This window comes from Thunnus maccoyii, chromosome 7 (assembly GCF_910596095.1).
Source record: "Thunnus maccoyii chromosome 7, fThuMac1.1, whole genome shotgun sequence".
Classification (NCBI taxonomy): domain Eukaryota; kingdom Metazoa; phylum Chordata; class Actinopteri; order Scombriformes; family Scombridae; genus Thunnus; species Thunnus maccoyii.
In genome coordinates, this window is record NC_056539.1 from 12,016,756 (window position 1) to 12,041,367 (window position 24,612).

Below are 24,612 nucleotides of genomic sequence, written 5' to 3' on the forward strand. Positions count from 1 at the left end.
ATCACCAGCGAGAGGACGGCCACGCATTTTGTCATAACGCTGGAGCCACTTCAGACAGAACCCAGTTTGTAGGTTCCACCAGCAAACCTTCAGCTACGAAAGAAATGTGGGTTGATAGAATAGTTTGTTTACCAATTTTTAAAGTAAATTAGCACTCCTGCGTGTGTGTATGTGTGCGTGCGTGTGCGCGTGCGTGTGCTGTATTTGCAGCTGTCTTTTGAAGTTTGCATGCTAAGCCACAGAGTTGACAGCACAAACTGTAAGGCCTACCATGCACTAGCCCTAATGAGGTAGCTTATTAGTGCTGTTTCCCTCACAACTTCGGAGATGTTGCTTGGAAACAGCGTTGCAAAGAAAACAATACTGTAGTTCTCACCAAAAAGCCATCAAACCCAGTGCTCCCTGTTGTGCAATGTCAACACCAAAGCAATGCAATATGGACTTCTATTGAAACATATATGAGTGAATAAAGAATGGAAAAGAGAATTACAGAGACTGTGCCGACAATTTAATCATATATGAATGTTAAACATACTATATTTCATGGTGATGCACCCCCAGGTTGCCTGTTAAGTCCACAGCCATGTAACACATAGATTCAGTATATAATTCAGTTTCGACATGTTCCCTTTAACTGTACCTACAGGGACCTGCCTCTCTAACGCTAGCACTACCTACAATGACACCAGCTTGATTTCATGTCATAGTTTCATCATTTCGGTGTCAAGGCTGCTCATTGGCAGCTCGGCTGTGACCCATAAAAGCCATCAGTAAAAATGCCATAGAGCAGCGCGTGCAGCCTTGATAGCAATGCGGCAGAAACGGCGCATCCCTCACCAAGCACTCCTCTGGGATGGATTAGGCCTCCTTGCTTTCACATATAGCGCACGTACTTTTAAGTACACATAAGCACACTGACACAAGGTGCTCATATATGTATACACACTGTAAACATGCGGGCAACTACACATAAAGTAACCATAAAATCTTACACACACACACACTCACATACAGTTCATAGAGAAATTAGCCCTGTGAACAATAGTAGCTATATCAACAGGCATATACAGTATTTACTGTACATGCAGTGCAGTGTACATACAAATATAAAGTACCAAGAGGCATTTGAAACACTTTCTACAAACAAACATCACTGCAGTGAGTGGGAGGTTGCGGTTGGTAACTGTTGCATCACATGCCCTATAGCGTGTTAGGCAGGCCAAAGAGCTGAAGATCAAACTACTGTATAATGTGTTACCGAACACCGACCTCACAGGAAGAGAGCTTCTGCATTCTGACCGTACACATTTCCTCCACGTACACCGAGTCGATTCCATCTCAGAGGGGATTTGGAGACCAGTGATCATGAATACTTTCTGTGCCGCTGGCAGAAAACATGATGGATATAATATATGACACCTAAAAGACTCACCCACACATCTGTGTGTGAACAAGCATGTTTGTACGCACATATAAACACACAAAATGCACATACAGCACACACAGGACCCCCCTGTATGTCACTCAGTATTCTCCAAAGAGCGCCACAGATTTTATGCATCAGTGCAATCTAATGGCTGCTCCGTTCTGTGCTGCCGGCTGGGGGATTGCAGCTGCATCTCGGCCCTGCTGGTAGCCTTGAACATACAATTACAGACTTCTGACTCGGTTCTCCCTTCCCCTAAATGTTCCATGTAAAACCTCTGAGGTGTGTAAGTATAACTGTTGGGCGCGCATGTGTGTTTTGTGCGCTCCTTTCTTTCTCTCTTTCTGTACAGTTACAGTCAGATTGTAGCACAGTCGACAGCTTTTAACCCCCCGCCCCAGAACCGAATAGCTGAAAGGAGAAGAATAGAAGGAGAAATTGCTTAAAATATTTTATCTCCACCGTATACAGTACGTCTCAGCAAATTTACACTCAATATGATAACAAATGTGAAATATTACTCACAGCCTTGTGTCGACTTCAGTGCATTACGGCTGCAGTCATAAATCCTGAAAGTGCTGTGCAATGTGTATATGTAGCTACTGTATATAAACATTTACAATATGGCAGTGCTATTTATATTGTCTCCCTTCATAATGCCATCTGAAGGGCATTTTGGCATCCGTTATGATATAGATTTTCTCCCCCCCATTTTCCTCCACCCCATTTATTGCCATTCTTCTTTTCCATCCAGATTATGTTTTTATACAGTATGGTCCCTTTACCTTTGGCAGTATTTAACACAGTGCTATCCTGTTTCTTAATTATTTTCTCATCGCTCCACTGACACTGATTCATGAGGGTAGTGTTGGACACGCCCCCCCGGCCAGCCCTCTCAACCAACCCCCACCTCCCTTCTCCAACATACACACTTTCTCTCTCTTTTTTTCCTCTTCTTAACTCACTCTGTGGGGTTCTCTTATCATCTCGCTGACATATTCTTTCTCTTTCTCTCATATTTGGCCCTCCCCTTCTGCCTCAATATTTCCATCTCTCTTATTTCTCTCATATTACCTTCAATTAATTACCTTTTTTTCTCTTATGGAAGGACTAAATTGACTACAGCAAGAGACAACAAACTTCATTATACACTGAGCCAAACTGAGCCCCATGTGATATCCTGCCCCCCCGATCTTACTGTGTAGAATATTGAGTACAAGACCAATATCCTCTCACCTCCTCACCTCTGGACAACTGCAATATTATAAAATTTAAACCCATGCTGGAACGAAAACATCTACGGAATACAATAGAAAAGCTGACAGCCAGACAAAGAAGAAGAAATGGGAGAAATGTGTAAGATAAGACCAAAGGTTACAGTATTACTGCTTGATTACTGTTGACAGCAAAATGGAAAAATATAAGTGTAGATATAGCAAAAGTAAAGCAAGATGCAAAAAAAGATGATAGAGACGATGAGAAAAATGTGGAAATGGTGCATGAGAGAGACAGAAATGAAAGGGAGGAGGCTTATGAGATAGAGAGTGAGGGGCCATGCTCAACTCCAGCTCGAGAGAGAGTGAGGATGTACCAGAATATGGGCTATCTCTCCGAAGCTTTGTCTGCAAGAGCAACTGAGCTGGCAGATGACTTTGCTGCACATGGACAAAAGAGGCTTACAGGCCACCCTGCATGTCAGCTTTCCCCGGCCCGCAGTGTGAGAGCTCTAGAGGTATATAGGGTACACTTGAACACTCACCTGCCCAGACCTACAGAGCGCTTGGATGGATTCAGATTTGCTCTATACATATAACATCAGCCAGCAGCTTCATTTTGCATATACTCCAGTTCAGGGCAGAGCATTGCTTTACTCAGAAAAAAAAGCAGTGTTAACAGTTCTGAGGTGAGGAAATGCTGTATGAGGTAAAGTTGCAAATACATAAATAAATACATAAGCCCTAAAGCATGTCACTGGTCTACTTTTATATTTTACCATTTCCATATTATTAGTTAGAGCTGATTCCTGATAGGACGCAAGATGCTAAACTTAATCTTTTGACTCTCAGTGCTGTCGTGTGCTTTTTGTATGCATGGCCTCTGTAGTGCTGATGTGACTGCAGGGGGGGAGCCTAACCCTGTCAGTCACACTGACAGCCAAGCTGTCTTATCTGCTCTCTGTTGGCAATGGTGCACTTTAATTAGGCTAGAAGGTCAATCAGCACTTTTTTAGAAGATGTGATTCTACTAAAAGCATTTCATAATCCGGGACAGTCATAGTGTTTTTGGGGCCTAAGGCAAACACGGGGCTCCCTTACGCTCAATTCTCACTTTTTTTTTATCCCTACTTGTCTGAATAATCAGATCTACTTGCATCTCATATTTTCACAGCGCTGCACTGCTGAATTTCTGCAAAAGCTTCCACATCATATCTTGTATATTACATCTGTGAGAAAAGGTATATGCGCTATATATTGAAGGCATCTTTCGCTTTCATTGACTACTATACGCATTCACAGTGCCTTGCTTACCCTCAGGTTCCTTACGTAAAAACCTGACTTGAACTTCTTGCTGAAAATGATGTTCCTGAGAACTGCCTTTTATTCTAAATGTGAGAAGAAAATGCTGTTATACATTTGTCAGCATCACTGTTATCACAAGGGAAATGTAGTTTCAAAAGTTTCTATATTTCTCGACTGAAAGTAAAGCCAGACTGAAGGAAGCAGGAATTCATCTAACTAATATCTGTACAACTCACTATGATGAGTGATACAGATAGGATAAGCTCCTGAAACCAGCCTCGGGTAATATCATCTGCTGAGCCATAGTGACACTTCCAGACCTGAAGTTTGAGCCCAGCATGTGCCACCTGTCGGCAAGAAAAGAACCCGCAGTTCACATCTGGCCCCAAAGTGTAGGCATTTTGATCCAAAGGAGCTATATAGATACAGTAAACTGTCCCTGATCCCTCAACTTATCCCTGCTATTATTACAGATATTCACTGCCTCATTTCAAGTGAAAATGTGTAATATAATGTAATCTAATACAGAATGGTGACAAAATTGTATGTGCCACAGGACCTAAAACTGTCTTCATCCAGTTTGTCTCTATGTTGGATAGAAAGAGCCCTGCCATGTCAGCTGAATAATCTAAATACACACGTGTGTTCATGAGAAAAGATAGACAGTGTGTGCATGTGCATGAGTGGCAAGAATGGCCCCCCCCTATAATGTTTTCTTTCTTCCTGACAGCCCATTTGTTTTCATTCTCAGGATATTTTGCTTGATATCTAATGAAATAAATATCTACATATTGAACAAATCATCAAGAGGGGAGGGTGGAATTCTTCACCGTGTGTCAATTACATTTTCGCATTGCTGTTTTACTTCATGCATCAGATTTATTGGATTTGTTTATTGTCATAGCAAATCATCCAATATCCTGGCATGCATAGAAATATATTATAAAGCATACACTGTCTGTTGATGAAACCACTGAACCGTAAGGCTACCTTACTTTTCGATTTTGCATTCAGAATGTATAAATGCAATCTATATCGTGGAATATGACAGATATGAAGGAGTGCAGAAATTTGGACCTGTCAAGCTCGTACCTAATAGCATTAGACCGCAAAAGGACGGACTTATTTCTCTCACCAACTTAGACTAAACTATCAGGCAGATGGCCTTTTCCTCTGGCCCTCTATCTCCTCTTAGCTCATTCTCTCTCTCTCTCTCTCTCTCTCACTGACAAACCTTACAGTAAGCATTTTAATTTCCCCTGACCTTTACTGATCTCATCCAGGCAGTTTTGCCCGTTGCTTAGGGCCAAAACAAAATGAAATTTGAATTTCAGCTCAGAATAATTTAAGATGATCCATTCTATGCAGGGGAGTCTTAACTATTTTGTAGTTTGGATGCTGCCAACAGACTACATGGACTTTCTATTAGAGCTCTCTCTCTATGTCTCTCTCGCCTATGGGGACTATAGGATCACATACAATACGACGTGAGTGTGCGAGAAGGGGGAACACAAGGGAGACTGAGCGAGCACAATGTCCCTAATATTCACATGTACGCACGCATGAGCACATGCATGCAAGGCGGACACACAAAAACACACAAGGAAGCACACAAACACAGACATGCTCCAACTCTAGTACACTGAGCACCAGAGGGCTTTGTGTGCGAGGCAGAGAAATGCCATGTCAGCATACACCACATGGAAGTTTAGAGGGGAGGGAAAAGCTAAATAGTATAAAAAAGGGAGTGTGTGATGAAAAATGCATGGAGGGGAGAGGGGGACAGTGACTCCCTGTACGCTGTTGTCTAGTCAGAAGTTCTTGCAGATTCTCTCCTCTTCATCCAGTTGCCTCTAAAGCTCCTGCTGCTACTCTGACTGACCACACACCTCTAAACAAACGGAAGATACAGAATAAAAAGCGGCATTCGCATATACTATACAGGTATGCATGAATGTATGGCTACCATCTTAGATGTAAACAATAAATCAGCACTATTACTGACTCCCAGCTTACAACTTCACTTGTATGTTGGGCTAAAAAATTGATGATTCGGATTTTCTAGTAGATATGTTTCTATCTATCTTTTATTTGTCACCTTTTGTGTCACTGGTGAACTAGTTAAATCAGTACTTACTGACACTGAAGAGCTATGGCCAAATTCCATTGTGCGTATTATGCAAAAGAGCAAGATTATCTTGGCTTGAGAATTAGTTGTATTTGGGCAAAAATCTGGAGCCTGTTGTCTTCCTGGTATACAGCGTAACTTTTATGACTTTTATATTTACAGCAGTGGTAGGCAAATATCGGTCAGTGGGCCAAATCTGGCCCTCCAACAAAAATATTTGGCCCCCTAATGAAAGTTTCCCTTTAAAAGATTACATCAAATCTTTTTACATGACTCTTCATAAATCTACAATAGATAACAATGTAAACACAAGGCTCAGTGAATGATCTTGTAACATGTAATCAACTTATGAGGTGAATAATGCAGAATAACACGCACACAAATAATTACATTACATGGTCTATCTGATCAGAACAGATTTGTGTCAATAACAGCAATTTGCTTCAACCATGAATGACGCAGGCCGCAGATTGTGTGGATATTAAGTACATTTCTAGTCTTGTAGTGTGACAGAAGAGATGTTCATATATATGAGACATTTTTTGCCAAATGAGTATCACCATAAGCTGCTGTACCATTTGCCTTCACCTACTAATGGAAATGATGACATTTCCCCTCAGATATGACCCTAAATCGATTTTATTCTTGAATTGAAATAGATTAACAAACATAAATCACATATCTAAAACACACTGGGCTCTGTTTTCACCGTATTTGTACAATGCCAGCTCCTTGATAAAGAGTTCTGAAAAAACTGGCTCACGGTTGAGCTTAATTGCTGACTGCTGATTTATAGTATCTGTGCCCTTAACTTGCTTTGCTATCCTTCACATACAGGCATCTTCACCCATATAGTTTACCAGCATAAAGCACTATATGAAGGTCACCTTTTATATGTGCACTTGGAGATTTATTTGGGCAAAATGTATTCATGAAAAAATTATGAAATACAAAGTAACAACAAACAAAAAGATGAGAGTTTAGAATTTGTTCAGATGTTTACCTCTAAAACACTCCCAATGCACCCTCAAGCAAATACAGAGCATCACAAATATGTGGTTTCAAAGCAAAGCTCAGCAACTTGTAACAAATGCTCAAAAAAGCTTCATTTTAGTTGATGGAGAAACCTGTAGGCTGTCAATCCCCAGTCCAGCGCTAGTTATAATCAAAGAACCGGTATTCTGCCCCATTCTCCCCGACAACCTTCACAAGTCTCCTTAATCACGCAGTAGAGGTGATGTAATGATAGGGAAACACTGGCAATTAGTCACCTGCAGAACAACTAAATTCATTTCAAGAACTCAAACCTTCGTGTTTGGTGGCGTAACGATCCTTTTCCACACAGTATTTCACTCACACGAGAATGTGTAGGTACATATGACAACACATGCATTTAATATACTTTACTTTATGTGCATATTTTTTGAGATTTGGGCTCATTTCTTGTTTTTTGCAGTTCTCACTGATGGTTGATGTCAGGTCCATCTGTCAAGAGTTTCTTGTATTGCTACAAAAACAGCATGTTGTCCTTTTCACTCTACAACTGTCTGACAATATAAATCTACAGGGAAGGACTGTGTTGACAGAACACATTATGGAGCTTTAGGGGGGAAAGGTTAGGCATCACCAAAGAAACAGAATTTAAATAGGTAAACCTCTTACAAGGCTTGAACTTTTATGAGCAAATGCCCACTAGACTTAACCCTGCTCTTTCAAATTAATTCATTATGGCTTGTGTGCGTATAGTCTGCTTAAGGTAATATAACTGTGGATGTGTTATATGTAGTTGTATGTGGGTATGACTGCGCATATGTGCTCATGTATTTTGTGCTTGCCTGTGCATGTTTGTCAGACTACACACAGTCACGCAGAGCTAGAAAATTGTTTTAATCTTCTCTGAGCTCCATCAGCAGTTTATCAACCATGCCACCTTGACTGGGGGGGTTCGGGTCTGAAATGAATGGCAGAAGTCAGAGACGAGGGGTGTCTGCATTTCAAATATCAATTGGCGCTGTCAGCGTGACCCAGTGTGGTGAAGGATTATCTGAAATTAGTTTAGTTAATTCATCATCTTAAAGGGCAGTTGCTTTGCTACTGATTAGTTATTGTACACACTTGTCAATTAAGGGTCCCTGGAGAGTCTGTCCCAGGAGGACTGGAGCCGCACACACAGAGGAAAACATAGCAGACCGCAAGAAATAACGGAGAGAGGTAGAAAAGAAGCAAAGAGAAGAAAAGAAAGAAGAGAAAATAGACATGGAACGAGATGTAGGATAGACCCAAATACAATCTAATGTGTTTCATATTTAAATTTGTGTTAAAAATCAAGCATCGACTTGTAATAAATTATTTTTTAAAGCTGCAATAATTTGATATGACCTCAGAGTAAATTAAAAAAAAATGTATGCATTGAATGTTTTTCTGTTTGTGCGTGGAGAAGGATGGCAGATGTGGTTATAGATGTGAATTAGCAAAATCAATGTGCGAGTCTTTGTACAAAGAGGCCAAGTGGAGGCCATCACATTGACCTCTCCACAGGTTTCTATTCCCATAGTTACTGTTGCTACGATACTGGGTACAGCTCACCATGCTATAAATGGCCAAATAGAGAAACCCTGTCAGAGACAAACAGTGAATAGATATGTATAGTACATCACTTATTTGAAGACATGCAGTTTTCTGGCAGTAGCTCATAGTTAAAGTTAATTTTTTTATATTTTGAATAAAATATAGGATTTAAAGATGCTTCCCTTGATTTATTTATTAACAACAATATGTTCCCAGTATTCACAGAGAATATTACTACTTTTTTCCAGCAGCTGTTTTTTAACTGTACTATGAGATAAATACCTCAGCCCAAAAACGATGAAAAAAACATTTCTTTTAGTTTATAAAGCACTGAACAAGCATTTCTCTGTTCCTCATAATTATTTCATAAAGTACTTTTTGGTTCATCCAGCAACCCATAGGGAAGGATGAGAGACAATGTGCCAATTTTATAACACACTCTTATTGGACAAAAAATAGGCTTTTCAAACACACTTTTGGAAAATACAATTCATCTGGGAGTGAAAACATTATGATTTGATATACAATATGTTCAAAATTTCATATATTTTTATGAAATCAATTTAAAAATGTATGTCATGCTGCAAAAGTTACCCAGCATAGTCTTTGATAGGTATGAAAACTTTGGCAGTTGTTTTTGATGATCATGCTTTACCACATATTGTATGTTTTTTTCCGCCACTGATATTGCATTCAACAGTGGTTGTTAATTCTGGTCCTGGGGACCATTAATACTGCTGGTTTTTAATCCTAGCAGCTCGTTAAATAACGTTAATTGCATTCACCTTGCATCCCAGGTGGAAAAGAGTCCCTGATTAGGTGTTTCAAATGAGAAAGCTACCTATTTAATCCTACTGGGGCTGAGGCATTCTTGTTCACCAATCCTTTGTCCCCATTGTCCCCTGTAAAGATCCTATAGCTGTGACAGGCTGTGAAAATCTCAGTTTCAGTAAGTTCAATATGTGATTTTTGCAGCAACTAACACAATTAGCTAGTGTAGTTCAACAGTCATTTTTCAATTGTCTTAGATCTTAAGATTATTTATCAAAATTTTATCACGTTTTTTTTTCCTAAGGTCATATTCGCTGACTGTAAAAAAGCCATCCTCCTCCTTCATAGAAGACATGTTGACTTGTAATAGCAGGAAAAGCACAGGTGTTACTAATAACATTAACAATGGTTCTGTCCTGTTCAAGTGTCCCCGTAAGACGTGACGGTGACCTAGCGGACCCTGAAACAGACGTAGCTAAATGGAATACATAAATCATTCATTTTTATTATTTACACCTGTGTTTTTTAACTGTGACAAGTCATAATGTCTTCTGTGAAAAAGCCTGATTCAACAGACAAATCTTACAAAGAAGCCTAAAGTGTGTCTTGCTAAAAATAAAGTAAACACTTTAAAATTCAACAAGCCACATTTGTTGCTTTTGCTGGAAAGGTGGGCAGCCCATAAAAACTAATTTCCAGTGCATGGATACACAAAGACGAGCGCTGAGGCCTATTGAGCCTAATTGGAAGTCAAAGTGTGAAAGCACAGAACACTGAATGTACTGTGTCAAGTCCACCCCGTCTGCCTCTTTCCACCCAGACACCCCAAACTACCTTCTCTCACCTCACTTATACTAATACTTCACCCTTTCCCCAAAGGTAAACTATCCCAGCAAGCAATCCAACAAAATTGAGCCAACTATGTGAACAGAGGGAGGGCAGACGGCAAAGAAAAGGAGAAAGGGCCTTCATAAATGCAAAGCAATGTGGTCTAAAACCACAGGGGTGAATGTAACCTTTTGCACCGGAGGACAGTGTTATTAGAGAAGCCAAAGTCAGAGTAGTCATTTAACTGTCCTGACAGTAACTGCTATTCCCATTAGTTTCAGTGCTGACTTCTGGAAATACAGTGGGGTGAGAGAAAAAAAAATACAAATGCCAGAAAATGAAATGATAGTGTTTCTACAATTTCCAATTCAATTTCCTCTTACTAACCTGCAGTAACAAGAGAAATCAATGCAATTGTGAGTAAAGCATTGGAAACTGAGGGATGGCAATAGCCTCAGTTTTTAGAGCAAAACCAAAGACCACCTTGTTTGGAAAGATCACTCAGTGAAAAATAAATCACTCAGGAGTAAGATACTGGCATTTTTGCTGTCCGCTAATGTAGGCACTAAACCAGACATAACACTCTCCACCAAGTATGCCTTACAGAAATGGCATTAGTATATTGTGGCTTTAAACTTCCACTTCAGCCCTGTGCACTGTGTCGACCATGGTACAGAAACAATTTCTTTTTTTTTTTTTAAAAAAAGTAGTCTTCACATAATGATACATATAGTGCTCTGAACAAAACAAACAAGTAACGATTAACCTCAAGTGTTTTAACGGAAGACTGCTGCAACAGGAAATTTGCAAAAACGTCAATAAAGACAACAGGCTTCTATTTCCTTCTATTTCCTGTCACTCCTTATGTTTGTGGTACCCAGAAAAAAAGGACCAAAGAGAGATCTCTGCCTTTCCTTCTGCCTAAAGCAAAACCCATCCATCACTGGTGTTGTCAACACAACACCCTAGCCTATAGGACCGTGGTGTGTACACCCTTTGCAGGTCTAAATTAAATCCTTGATCAGAGGTGTTACCTGGGATTAATGCAGGTGCCTCTATCGGACACGGGAGGCTTAGACAAGAAATCCGGCCCAGAATTATAGCCACGTCTTTTCTCTATAGACATCAAAGACGAAGGGATAATAGGGAAACGAGAGGGAGAGAATAAGTGCTGTCTCCATGGCAGCCAGTGATGGAGGCCCTGCCCTCTGAGACCATTACAACATCACATCTGGTCTCTTCAACTTGAGAGCAAACCTTCAGCAACACTCCTTCCTCATTTCTAAAAAATGAAATGACAGGTTTTACAGTATGATAAGGCATAGTAAAAAGACATAAAATATCAGTTTATCCAGTGTCCCTTCTTGTAACTCAATGTGACAGATTTAAATATCCGATTAATTTATCCATCTCAGGTTTAACATGTTGCTTTCATGAGATGCCGTTTCATATTGTATGTAGTCTACAGTGACAGCAACAAACATGATGCTTACTCACACTGACACTTTCTTATATAAATGGGCAACTGAAATGATATACCACATATTACTACTAATCCCATGCAAAAATCACTTGGATATAGGTATAATGACAAAACAGGATAGCATTTATATCAGGTTGCCAGGTATCACACACCTGGTTATATACTGTAACTCTGGATCAGGAGTGGAAAAGCAGATGATGTGGTTTGAGAGGTTTCTATGGAGTACGTTGTACCTGACACAAATTTAAGTTGGCAACAATGAAGGCCATGGCCTACTCTGTGAGTAACGAATAGTCTGGATAGTCCAAAATCCATTGAAGAAAGAAGAGATGATGTTGTAAAATCAGTTGCAGGATCCCATTTTGATATGTGAGAAAATGGCCCTAGTACCATTATGTATGAACTCTGACCTGACTGGGTAAATCTATCGAGGTCCAGATTGCCTTAATTTTTATGTGTCACAGCAGGGTTCCTACATTCTTGTCAAAATATGGAAAATGGTTCCACTAAACTTATTTTCAAACATGGTTTTCAGCCAACACTTGTCTTCACAACAGAGAGAACTTTGCTTCGGAAGTGTGTCTGAGAAACTAGAAGAAGGTGACTCAATAGCCACAGAACAGAAAAAAAGCCAAATAACTGTTGAAGCGTGAACGTCTGAAAATGTTCTTTTCCTTTTCCTCTTGGAGCAAAAGAAAGCTCTGAAAGTCCAGAGATTGTGAAACGTTATTTTTCATCTTCCTTTTTTGAGGCACAAGGAAACCTGAAAAGCCATGGTTACAGCAGTTTAGTAACCATCCTATTTCAAAATTGAGGTCTTTTCAGATGTTGTGTGCCATTCAGACCTCCTGGGATTCTCTGCAGTGTGCTGTATGAGTCCTACCATGTCTGTGGGCTGAATGAAATTGTGGAAAGCTTTTTTTCCTGTATGCCGTCACGTTTTTCCTTCTTTACCAGCCATAGCTTACCCCGGAACCATGCGGAGTGGCTATCTGGCGCTGCTTGACGTCTGATCTGTTCTCATGTGGAAAAAGTCCTCCATCACACCGTACACTCTTACTCTCTTTCTCCTTTCATCAACTTTTTAGATACATAACTTTATCCATGCATTGATATTGATATTCATGTTTCTTATGTCAATCCCAACTCTGCAGTTCAGTGTGTTATGTTGCTTTGGTCTGTAATTTCCATGCTCTGGGATATGCAATCAGTGTTTGTGCTGCTACCGTAGATGAATTATCTCTTGTGACAAATAACTGTTGAGCAGCAACAACAACAGCAGATTGCCATGAAGAACAGAGTCTTTAATGCAGCAGCAGCACAAGCAACAAAATGAGATAGCTGTGAAGAGGCAGATGTTATAAACCACTCACTTAATTTGCTCCACAACAGTTTTCCTCCATCATATTAGAGCTGTTAAACAGGACGGAGTGTTGTTATGTCTCCCCTATATAAAAACTCATCAGAAAAGTCTCCCAAGACTATTGTCTTCACTCATCAGTGGATGAACAATAAACCTCTGGTGCTCCAGATATCATTGATAGCCATCTTAAAAAACACCACTGGGATTACTCCTGTCAGCAGGCGTGTGAAGTGTACATTATGGTAATGCAACCATCAGAAAAAATATTATATTTCTTGATTTTTACTTAACCCCCTTCCCCACCTCACCCATCTTCAGCTCCAAGAGACAATTTAGACTCGTCCTTGGCTCAAAGGCAGCACTACTTGAAATGCCTTTAGATTTGGTGCACACACACATCAAAGAGACCAGGAGCTTATTTTCAAGTATTTTGCACCCCGAGGCTAGGAGCTACTTCTGAGGCTGCTGTATTCCCTGTAAATAGCTTGGTTTTCTGTTCCACAGATCCCAGCAAAGCACCATCTACCAGAGAGCTGTGGGCATGGGCCGCTATGCTCTCCTATCACCAGAGGTAACAGGAAAAAAAAAAAAAAAAAAAAAATAACTGTGCATAATAGTTCTGCCGATTGCTTTCCTAAGGTGTTGATCAGTAATGCTCACAACAACTAAACTCCAAGTCCAAGTCGGCCAGGGCAAAGGCATCCATCGCATGTTCTGCTTCTCGCCTTTGAAAGATCAAACTTCTCGTCATGCGTTTGATGGTGTTACCCTGTGATGTGCTGGAATTTTTTTTTGAGCATTCAGAGTCTGTTTTATCCGATGTTCATCGAGTGAGAACATAAACACTAAAATACTATATGTACTATAAGGGATAATCCACAACAGAGTGCAAAAGAGTGCAACTGACTAGAAAAAAAAGAAAAAAAAATTAGGCCATGAATTCAGTGTTAGAAACTTTCCATTCTTTTCTCTTTCAAACATCATCAGTCAGCGTTGAAGATAATGGTGCCTTCACTTGTTAGTGGAAATGTGTCTTTAAAGAGAGTTGTTTCAGTCTGTTGTATCTACTGCTTTGTCTAGGATCATCCCTTCTACACTGATGCCCTTCTTCTTTGTGATGCCTGCTGCCAGCCAGCAATTCAGATGCCTGGAAGTGCATAGCATCATTCATGATAAGACTGCTTGCTGTGATTAGCCTTATGCCTTAAACCATGTATAAAAATTCATTTTAAATGTTCTTTAAAACCCATAAAACATCCATATTGACTCGGGGCTGCCAAGCTGTAGGGTGCTGCTAATCAGTTCACTCTACAGTCCATTTAGCCTCTGTGTCATTAAAGATAATACAAATAAAATAAGTGTTAACATGAAGGCACTTTGAATCCTTCCCTTGGAAAAAAAACCTGCCTCTCCTCACCAACTGTCAATAATTTGCACAAGATTTTTTCTTTTTTTTTTAGTTTCCCACGCTTGCAGTGCATTTGTGCTGAACAAATTCCAGTTAATTACAAGGCAAATGGTACAAAATGTGCTCTGTGACCATTACAATCCTGTTTGCTATGCTCAGCAAGGATGCATCACTCATCACACCCACACAAACACTAGCACTCACAGATAAATGAAAACACGTAGATATAAAGACTCCAGCTAATACACATTGCTTCTATCTACACATGGTTGTACACACACGTACACACTGTTGACTGTCTCTCCTGATTACACACATGCATCGTTTTAATCTCTCAGCTTTACGCAGATGTAAAATTTCAACACTTTGCTCTACCCTCTCTTGACTTTGACCAATATTGTGAGATAGTAGTATTCCAGCAATGGAACTTTAATGAAAGGTTTTGCAACGAGGCATAGACGCTTGGTTGATCTAATGAGATCCCTAACTGTTTCTGCCATCTGCCAGACCCAAGTCATGACATTAACTATGCAGCCATGCTAGGCTTCAAACCTATTTTAGATGAAGCAACCCTCATCCGCTCTGTATCAAGTTCTGATGCACAAACAAATGCTTACCTCCCGGAAACCTGTAGCACGACACAAGTACTGAAAACTTTCAGTAGCATTATAGATATATTGTGGCTATGCACTATAGAACATGGTTTGAACGTTGTTATATTGCATACTCGCAAATAAAAACGCTGCCCTGGCCTCTGTCTAATGTAATGTTTTTCTTTGATTTCACAGAGCTTTTTAGCAGTATTGACGTGGCTGGTATATAAGGCCTCGCTGTGAGTCAAACTCATCTGCAGTTTTCGAGGGTGCCATTGTTCGCCTGGCCGGGGAGAGGTCACTGCAAGGGAGGAGAATAAATGTGGAGTGATTGACTAGTCTCTGTTGGAGAAATGAGTTCTCTATTCATTCCCAGGCTTCCAGAGGTGAAACGTCCTTCAGGAAAGTAAACACAATCTGACAGGGCCCTACAACAGACGCAAAGGCACAGCATGGCACATGGCACTTTGCTCCACACTCTTCTCCGTTCCTGCATCCCTCCTCTCCTCACAGCCTTCAGAGGATACAATGATTCATTGCTGAATCTGGACACTTTAGTTGGACTGTTTTGGTTATTTTTTTCACCGCTTTGCAGATATATGCAATGATCATAGTCAAGCTCACACCCCTCTCTGAAATTAAAACAGGATGTATGAATCCAGAGGGATAGGGTGATCATACATACAAGGATATTAGTGGAGTTCTCTCTGTGGGCTCCCATCTCAGGTCCTACCAGATTCCAGGTCCCTCCTGGAAAGCAAATTGAAAACTGGAGCGTCCATCAGAGACCAGATTAGGCTGTTTTCCCGACATGCTTAAATTGCAGTAATCTTGAATGCAGATCACATCTGCAGCTAATTGATGGATTTGCCAGAGGATCTGAGAGTGGTTGGGCTCCACTGTGAGCTCCTGTTTATTTTCAGAAGGCAGATGCTTTAACCCTTCCCTGGCTACCGCCAGCAAGGACCTCAGGCCAGTGAATCTTGGAGCTAGCGGCAGATTGTCAACAACTGTGACATAACTGTCCAAAGGCTTTGCCTAACATTCACCCACAAACTCTGCCTAATTAGAGAGAAAGATGTGCCAAGGTTTCTGTTATACATTGGTTTTGCATGAATAATTCAAAGCACATGAGCCTTACTGTTGTTCTTCAGGCTCTCTCTTGCCATTCATGGTAGAAGCTCCAGTGAGTATAAGAGTGCCTGCCATCCACTCATGCAAATACGCTCACAGGGAAAGTGTGGTTAGCAGCTCATCACCGCATTGTCACATACAGTTCTGTTAAATGGAGCCATGAAAGTTTAACTCATAGGCCACAGAGGCCGGATATGTCAGCAGTCAGAACTGTTCTCTTGCCCCATCTGAAGACAGAGACAACTTCCTTTACTCACAGACAAAAACACAACAAGGCTTTTAGCCAAAATTATCCCAAATTATGTTCTCACATGTATTTAAAAAAAAAAAACTCATGCAATGGTGCACGTATCTGTGAGAGACTACGAAATTTTAAAAAATATGTATGTTCCTGTAAACACGTTGGCATGTGTTAGTATTTTTGCATGTGATTGCAGAAAAAATGCATGAGCACTGTATATGTTTGGGGATGTGCTGTGTGTTGTGGTTGTGATCTATTTTTTCCCATTATCCTGCTGCATACGTGTGGTTCATTTACATTCATGGCTATCCAGATAATGAAGCTTTCAATCCGGGGGATCCTGTGGTGAGAACAATGAACCCAATTACCTCCTGCCGCCTGTGAGATGGGATGGCAGACTCTGAGTCAGATGGGAGAGGCTGCACTCGGCCGGCAATCCAATCACATTCATCTCACTTGCTTCCCGTTTCCCCTGTTCATGTGTTCTGCAGCAACTTATCAACAGGCAGGGGCCAAAGAACCTGGGATCATTACATCACACACACCAACAATTCTGCAAACACACACACACATGCATGCACAGACATATTCCCTGAGGTCCACTCGACCCCCACAATCTCTCCCTCCTGTTCCCCACCGCTAACATGCACCTCAGGTTTCTCTCTTTCCTCAAACACAATGCCTCACATTGATCTTACGAGCTCACGTACTTAACCTGCTGGAGGAGGAGAAAGAGGTAAGGGAAGGGTTTTATGGGCAAAGTAATATCTACCTCAATCTTGATCTCCTTATCAGCGAGCCAGGGTCTTACTAAGAACATTCCTAATTAATTATGCAAGATACTCAAGTTTCCTTTTTCTAGCTTAATATTTCAGTTATACGCTCCGACTGAAATCATTCAGAAATGTGCTCAGCCAAAGTTAGTGGCAACATTATCAGCTTTTGTGTGGATGTGCAACATGACGGAAGAAATGGGAAATAGTGTTGATCAAGAGAGAAGTTAAACAAGCATGAAGAGCATCTTTTTTGATCACGTCTCTGATGCAATCCTATGTAATGAAATCGGTAAAGATGGCTGTTGAATGAGCTATATTACAACCTATGATGGGGAAAGATGACATGGATTTCCTAGATGATGATGTTCAGTGTTGAAAGTAAATGCAATAACAAACATATAAAACAACTGGTTTATCCAGTATATAGTCATATCAGTACTCCTCTTCACTTAGAAGTTGTGCAGCACCAGAGCAGCTTTCTTTACACCTCTTTGAAGTTTTATAGGTTAAAAAAAAAAAAAGTATAATGTAGTTCCTCTAAGAGAGGACTTGACATTCAACTGTGGCCAATGATAGAGAGTGTGCCTGAACCTAGACAGTGCTTAAGGGAATGTATTCCACTACTAGATAATTAGGCAGTGATTGCATGAGAGCTGATACCGATTCTGCATAATATTTTCTGCATGTTTCATGCAAAATATACCCTTATCTCATATTCCCCCTTATGGCCCCTAATTTTGACACTGTGATCAATAGTAATTGACTTAGTGATCAATGTGTCTCTTGAAGTTTTCCATCAGTCCGCGCTGCCATCAGTTGTGTCCACACTATTGTGGGGTGGTGTATGGTTTGTTAGTGGGGATCTGCATGCTAATGCTCATAGCAGCTCCCCTGAGTGGCATATAGGTGTTTTTATGTTAATGAATGTCAGGAGATGAGCTGTCGTTGGTCATCCCTGGGTACACATAGGTGTGAAGATACACATACCTGCCCGTCCATGCGTGCATGTTCTAGCACACACTCAGGCACAGGCACATGGGCACACACACACAAACACACACACACACACACATCCAGAGACTGCACACCCACTGAACCCTTGGATGCATTATTGATAAGCTACTAATTACGCTTGTTGCAATTTCAGCTGACCTTTCCCGGGAACATCCCGGATCATTATAAGCTGCATTCTCTCTTGAAATTGCAAAGGTAATCTACAGTCTACCTCCCTCGTTCCCCGTCTACCCCCAACACCACCACCCTCCCACACTACCCTCGATTCACTGCTCCATGAAGATGTGTTATTCCAACCCAAAATACTAGGAGACGTAGTTTGAGAAAAAGATACAGGAAGTTAGAGGGAGAGGAAAAGGAAAAATGAATGGAAAGAATGGGAACGCAGTGAGGCACAAAGATGAGTAAATTTTAAGCTTAACATCAAGTTTGTACATGAACTGTTTGTCTGTAAATTCTGCAGGACATGAGATTGTGAGCAATGACTCTGAAATGACTGCTGAGAGTACCTCTTGAAGTTTATGGTTGACATTCTCAGCCTCACAGTGTGATCTCATTCTGTTAAAGGTTCAAAACTGCACCACCTTGGGTTATTATACCTGTTTGCATGTCATTACGATACTTTAGTGTGAAACATTCTCATCATAGTTTACCATTATGGCAAATTGTTAACGTAATGACTCTGTTTAAAGTGTCCCTGCTCAGAAAGTCATTGCTCTGAAAGTATTGGACAGGCCAAAAACTGGTTGTGTAGTTGGTGCTTAGAAAGATCAAATGGATGGAGTTCCATTATACAGACGAAAAAACATCAAACATTATCATTTTCTGAAGGACACAGAATAGGTTGATGTCAGATTTTTAAGCCTCTACAAAACAGAAGAATTTTTTTGGCAGGACAACAACAGCTAAGAAAGATGAATCCTCTTATTTTTTTAATACAGCGGTTGACTGAACCAAATGCTCAAAATAAAATGTTCCTTCAATCATGTCACAGCCTTTAACAATCAAGCTACTGATCTGGAGGTTGGGTCATTTACAGGAATTTACTTCCATTTATAAAATGTAGTGCAATTTGTGTATGCACAAAGGGGCATTAGTAACATTTTTTTCCATTTTCTTATAAGGTTGGAACAACTGCACACAACAAGCACACAGTCTGTCAAAAAGTAGCAAAGTCTGGCTCTGATGATAAAGCTTTAGAAACAAAAAGCTTCCATATAAGGTTCTGAGTACAGCTACAGACTGGGTGCTTTTCTACTATTGTTCTTTCACGATTCAGTGCATATACAAGTATTGTATATAATCCTCCTTTGCTTTTCACGAAAGATGGATATATACACATACTTACAGGAACAACACCGCATTTCTTTCAAAGCTGCTTGTAGTTGACTCACTTTGGTCTCACAATCTTTCCATCTATGCAGTGGGGAAATAATATAGACCACAGGTTAACTGGAAATGTTTGTCCAAGCCCACATGTAAAAACTTCAACTTCTTGCATTTTATTGTTAACCTATTGCAACAAATTCTGACAAGAGGTCTGTGCCCACTCCGGTGCTAAAAAACCGCCTGGGGAACATGCAAATTTGAGCTTAACTCCTGTGTCAGTTTTATGACATTAATACCTTTCCCAACACTTCCAGTAATTCCCAAATTATGTATTCATAATATGTGGGTGTACAGTGAAAGGTCAATATTTACTGAGTGAGCCGATCCTTGATGTAAGACTTCGTTCTTTTGATTCTCTGAAATGTGGTTTTGGGAGACATTTGCTCTTATTGCTATTACCGATCTTGACTTATCCATCTGAGATCACAGGCATAATATAATTGGATTCTGTTACAAGTTGAGATCTTAGCTCTTTGCAAAAAAAGAAAAAGAAAAAAAGAAACACATTTATTTTCTCAAACTAATATGTGCTACTGAAGTTAGTATGAAAGGCCTCTGCTGCTGCAGCAGGTGTATTTTCGGGTTTGCATGTCATTCAACTGTTGTATGAAGGTGATGGTGACGAATGTCTGCAAGAGTTTCATTCTATTATAACTTTAATAGTTTACCAGATTTTATCCTTCAACCTCCACGACTTTCCTCCTTCTCGGAAACACACACTCACATACACACAACAAAAACTTTCCACAGATTCTGCAAATTCTCACTCTGAGGACGGAGTTTATAGAGTTAAAGAGTTATTCAGCTTTTCCATCGCAATCAGATTTTGTTGGTGATGGGAGCTGACTCGGAACCAAAATAAATAGATAGAACGAGAAAAGGGCTGGGAACAGCAGTTTGCTGGCAGCGCTGTGAACCAGGTGAGCCAGTGCAGGCAGGGACGACACCAGCCAAAGGATTAATGGTCTCAGGGGAAGCCAAGGTAAGCCTGCTGCTTCTGCTTGACATCTTTGTACTTGTAAGAGCACAGAAATTAGCCAGGCAATGCAGTGAGTAATGGCCAGGGTGCTTCCATCAGTCCCATTTAACAATGCATGCAAAGCCAACAGAAGAAAATGCAGGGAGCGAAAAAAGTAAATGTTCCCTCCTGAGCATGTGTGCAGAGTTGCATGGAACAGTTCATCATTTAAGGCCTAGAGTTGTAAATGCAGCAGAAATATTACACGTATGGCCTGTCTGTTAAATTACATATATTAAAAATTAAAAATCAGTCACATAGATAAATGTTTTTCCTGATTTTTGGGGGGTGGGGGACATTTACATTATCAACCCTCAGTTTGGCTGCATTTGTGGACAAAAACATGACTTGCATCAGAAAGTAGAAACCCTGTATCCCTGCAACAACAGTATTCCCCTTTCAGCCTCCTTTCTACCAAATCCATAAACAATGATGGAGGAAAATGTATTATGTATGTATTTTCCAGATAGACATAGACCTATAATAAAATCTAGGGACAACATATCATGATGAGTGCCGACAGCGGTCCAGACCTATGAGGAGCCTGGGTCTCTCCAGATGTTCACATACTGTATCATATGGACGCGGGCACGCTCTCTCCACTCCACTCAGCAGAGACTTATGTCTCAGCACACACCAAATGTCAGTGACTCATAAGTCAGATGGTATCACAACATGCTCAAAATTACACGTACACACACATGCACACACACATACACTAAGATTGCCAGAAAAATAAGAGGATAAAGAACATCAGGGTCTGTGTTCATATATGCATAGCATTCCTGTCTTAAATAAAAATAAAATAAATGATACATATGCACCTTTTCACAAGCCTTTCTAAAATTTTCTTGCACTTAAGAATGGGCAGAATTTGTACAATTTTTCTACCAATTTTACTTCTCTCATCAAGAATCCAGTCAGCAAAACACTCCTAACCTACAAATACACTAAAAGATGCTGAGTATGAAATATTTGTATGATTATGACTTTGGCTGCAACAAGGTTTTATTTTCTGTGAATACAAATTGTATCAGATTCATATGTACAAAAGAAAAAAGAAATGAGGCAGTACATTGTAATCCACAGTGTGGACAGACTTGCTGGTGGAACTCGGCAAATTCATCATAAACCTGCTTCCCAAAGGCAACTGTCTGCAACTGGACTAAAATATAACAAACCGTTATGTGGAAAGTTGTCACCATTTCTTTTTCCACTTCACTGCCTTTGTAAACTGTGGTACTTTGATGATTGGTGTCCCATATTTCTGAATGTCTGTCTTCTTGACTAGGTCACTGTCACAGACAATGGGCCATGTTTGTGATTAGAATCCAACTGATACATATATATACATAAATATATATATATATTTAAAGTTAAATGGGCAGCATGTGTGTATGTATGTATGTGTGTATATATCAGCCCCAAAAATACACTCTTGGTCAGGCTCTTTTTGTAATATTAAAACTTTGTCACAGCTAGCTAAGCACATAATCTGCAATGTCCCTCTGAAACAACTATTTGGACAATTTGTAAATCTTCTTGTGTAAATCTTTAACTCTCTTGCATAGTTCACTTCCTATGATTTTTTCATTATCAATGAAACTACGCAACCCTGCCTCACTTCCATTCCATAATTTCCTGAAAACATACCCACATAATCCTTTCAGTGAAAACCGTACACTTCTCCAAAAACACGACCCAAACTGTCTTTCCTCACTCCTTCCACACCTGCCAAATGGGACTGAGTCTTTGTTAGCCTTGCGTGAGAGGCAAGGAAGTTGAGAATACAGAATCCTTCTTGGCAGAGACAGGAGGGAATGGATGGATGGAGGAATGAAGGGATGAGGGGTGATAGGGGTCTCCCAGCTGTCTAAGACCTGGGCTCGTCCCAGCACACTGGTTCCCACTAATGACCAGAGGCCCTGAGCTCCTCTGGCTCCCCTGGGACAACAGCTGCTGCCATCCCCAGCTTCTCCGCAGGCTTTGAAGGGGACGTGGCAGCAGTTGAGTTGGCTACACTCCTGCCTAGCAGAGCAGCAACTCGGGGATGGGGACAGACAGGCTTGTTGTGCCAGCAGGGTGGCTAAGCCTGCTGAAACCCTATCCAGCCAATTACTCCCTCCGAATGCCAAGCTGGCTCTCTAATGGAGAAACAGGGGACCACACGCTGTTTGGTCCTCTCACAGGTTTACAGGTTTAACAGGTAAGCAGTAACACTCCCACTTCAGGTCAGACATTTTTTCTATCCATTCTGACAGTTGGAACTAAATGAGGAGAAAACCTCAGTTTGATTCTCTCCAAACCAATTTGTTTAAAATGACAAATTCCGTTTAGAGCTCTTGTTTCTCTCTGTCATCCATCTACTCACACATAGCCCCTGGTTAGGCTTACCCTTTAGACTATTTGCAGAAAGAGAGAAACTGCTGTATAGAAAAGTAGTGAAAATGTCCAGGCTAAAGGAAGTGGACGCCTATGGTTAGACTACCTAATCATTCTGTCCACGTTCCTACTGTTCAGATAAGCAGCACACTGCCTCCAGTGAGCCTTCCCTCCATCGACGGCATACATATACTTTAACACAGCTAATTTGTGCAAGTCTTGCAGCACTTGCACACCATTTAGAGATACACTTCAGATTTCACTAGAGAACCAGTGGACCGTATGGCGGGATGGAGGTCAGAATAAATAGAGCTGCTACAACCCAGGAGAAATACATTTTAAATATGTATTGTTTCAGCAGCCAGTGTTCTCGGTCAAAGCTGTTGAAGTAGCAATCAACATTACTGTTATGGTAAATGCATTGTAGCAGCTGTGGGTGAACACAGTGTAATGGGAATAGTTTTGCTGTGTCACACAATCAACAAAAAAACTTATATCTAATTAAGTTCTTTCATTTCATGTTATAGAATTTTTTTTTATAGATTTTTTTTTTCTATGGCATTTTCTACAGACTACAGAATCCAAAGAAATTGAATCAGAGAGATGTATGAAATTATAAGCTGAGAAAATTCATTACATGTGACAGCTTCTGGACTGTTCTTCTTTCCTCTGTGTTTACAAAACAATTTGTGAGGGTCCGCTGAACCAACTTTCCTCTAACAATGTGTTATCAGACAGAGAAAAACAAGAGAGAATCAATAGGACCTGTGGTCATGTATAATTTGCAGGGCCAGCACCTGGCTGCCAACAAATAAAGATTTTTTTCCCGCACGTTTCATTCAAGGATATTGGACAATTTTGTTGGAAGTAGATGGCTATTTTCACCAAATCCTGGCTGCAGGTCAGCTGAAATGATTGAATCTCTGTAAGCTCGGTAGGTGCACACGGCACAGTCCCCATGTAAACAGGAGGCCTGGATGTGATCTTCACACTTCTTTGTGTGTTAGGTTGATATCCATGCAGAAGCTCGGTTTTGCATGGATATGCAAACTGCACCTTGCAGAAGTCATAGCCAAACCACACTGGCGGTAAAATAAATCTTTTTAATTGCATAGAGAGTAGTGTGAAAATCTCAGCATTTTTTCTATGTACAATCTTCTACAATGTCTAACCATGCACTGTGTATCTGTGTGTGTGTGTGTGTGTGTGTGTGTGTGTGTGTGTGTGTGTTTGTGTTTGTCAGGTTGGTTGGCAGGCTGTGAGGCTGCCTTGGCTAGTCAGATAGCTCTTCTCCCTGAACCAGCTGGGCCCTCCTGCCTCCCTCCAAAGCAGTCAGTGCAGACCACATGGTCTCACCCCAACTCTGAAAGGTGCCATTCAGCCTTACACAGCTAGACACACATGGACACGCATACTAACACACACACACAAACACACCAAAGCCCTCACACAGTTATATTCAAAGAGAACACCTTCTGCTGTCCACACACAGCAAATTAACCTGTTCAGCTGAGCCACCCATTCACACTATTGCTAATCTAACAAACCAGCAAAAACAAGCATATGAGAAC

The 24,612-nt window shown here is 40.7% G+C and overlaps 1 protein-coding gene and 1 long non-coding RNA gene across 12 annotated transcripts in view; one reads left to right on the forward strand and one right to left on the reverse strand.

The window, feature by feature from the left end:
• The window catches only part of celf5a (cugbp, Elav-like family member 5a), a 192,057-nt gene that overhangs the window by 43,768 nt on the left and 123,677 nt on the right, over positions 1 to 24,612 (reverse strand). The window lies entirely within an intron of this gene.
• Positions 9,526 to 14,368, forward strand: LOC121900025. The gene is made up of 3 exons (XR_006096870.1): positions 9,526 to 9,590; positions 13,591 to 13,657; positions 14,167 to 14,368. It is a non-coding gene; the product is annotated as an uncharacterized LOC121900025 (long non-coding RNA).